The following is a 1,499-nucleotide window of genomic DNA, read 5'->3' as shown; positions in this document are numbered from 1 at the left end:
GAAACAGAATTAGTCCCGAAGCACTGCAGCCGTATCTTGGACCCGGCCCGGCTTACGCGTCTCCCACAAGGATCTGCGCTCGTCCGCGTTTCCTCCCTTCACATTGTGTTGCAACCAATCACATTAGTCCATTCGTCACCCGTTCTAGCATTATCGAGAGAGAGAGCTGTGTAGCTTGCCCTCTTATAACAGAATCTTCTCCATGCGCTTGAGACACCGTTCTGAAACGAAAAACCGAACAAGGTAAGATTTGTAAGTTATTGAGTGGACCAAGAGAAGTGTTCCGACTTACAGGTATGTGGATGAAAGTACGTGTGTTCTGCTAAAGCTTCATTCAGAGCCAATTAAACACCAGATACACATTTTCTTTCTCTCTTCCTCTCATTCTCCCTCCCTCTAATCCCTCTATCCCTGTATTTGCCTCTACCTACCTCCTCCTCCTCCTCTTCCTCCTCATTCGCCTCCTCTCCCCTCCTGAAGACCAACACTCTTTCCTATATCTGCCCTCAGCGAAAGCTCCTCTCTCCACCACATAGCTCTGCATCCCCCTTCTTCTGCCTCCCTTCTCTTTAACCCTTTCATCATCTTCTAATCTGTCAGTCCCTTCTCTTTCCTCTTCTGTGTCCCTCACACCCTTCCTCCCTCTCCCTATTCCATACCCTATTTTCTACCTCCCACCATCGACTCCTCCCATTATCGACCTGTATCTGCTCTCTCATAATGCTCGCCCTACCTCCCAACCTTTACCCTTCCTGCCCCCTTTCAACTCCCTGATCCACCCCAATGCCCTCCCTACATGACATCCCTACCCTTCCATGTCCCCTGCCCTATCCTACTTTCAGCCCTGTCCTTAATCTCCAGTTTCCCTGCCCCATTCCCCTTCTTCCCTCTGCCCCTACCTCTACCTACCCTGTGCCTCTTTTCCCCAGTCTTTTCCCTCTAAACCATCCTCATACCTCCCCCTCATTACCCTACCATCTCTCATATCTATCGCCCTATTATTCCATCCTTGGTATCCTGCCTCCTCCTCCTCCTCCTCCACTCTCCCTCCCACCTTCACTCTCTTCTTGCCCTCATCCTCCCACTGACCCCTCCTTCGCCTCTTCCCTGCTCTCTTCCCCAGCATCCCCCCATTCCTCTCACCTTCCTCTCCTCCTCCCACCAAGACTTTCCTCTATTACTCCTTCTCTTTCCTTCCTTCCTCTTCTCATCCATTTCCTCCTACCTCTCCCCCTTACATTTGCCCTCCCCATTCACCTCTCCATTCTCCCCCACCCTCCCCCCAATCTCCCCCACCTTTTTCGCCACCTTCTCCCAACCCTTTACAATCCTACTCCCCTTCCCTCTCCCCTTCCCTCCTCTTATCCTTCTCTGCTTCCAACTTCCCCTACCCCTCCCCTTCCCCCTCCATGTCCCTGTACCTCATCCTCTCCTTCTCCCTTCCTTCTCCCCATTCCTTCCCTCCCTCCTCTTCCCCTTCATCCCCCTTCCTCTTCTAC

Source organism: Schistocerca nitens, chromosome 9, assembly GCF_023898315.1.
Source record: "Schistocerca nitens isolate TAMUIC-IGC-003100 chromosome 9, iqSchNite1.1, whole genome shotgun sequence".
Classification (NCBI taxonomy): domain Eukaryota; kingdom Metazoa; phylum Arthropoda; class Insecta; order Orthoptera; family Acrididae; genus Schistocerca; species Schistocerca nitens.
The sequence above is the reverse complement of the archived record's forward strand: the minus strand, read 5'-3'. Positions refer to the sequence as shown.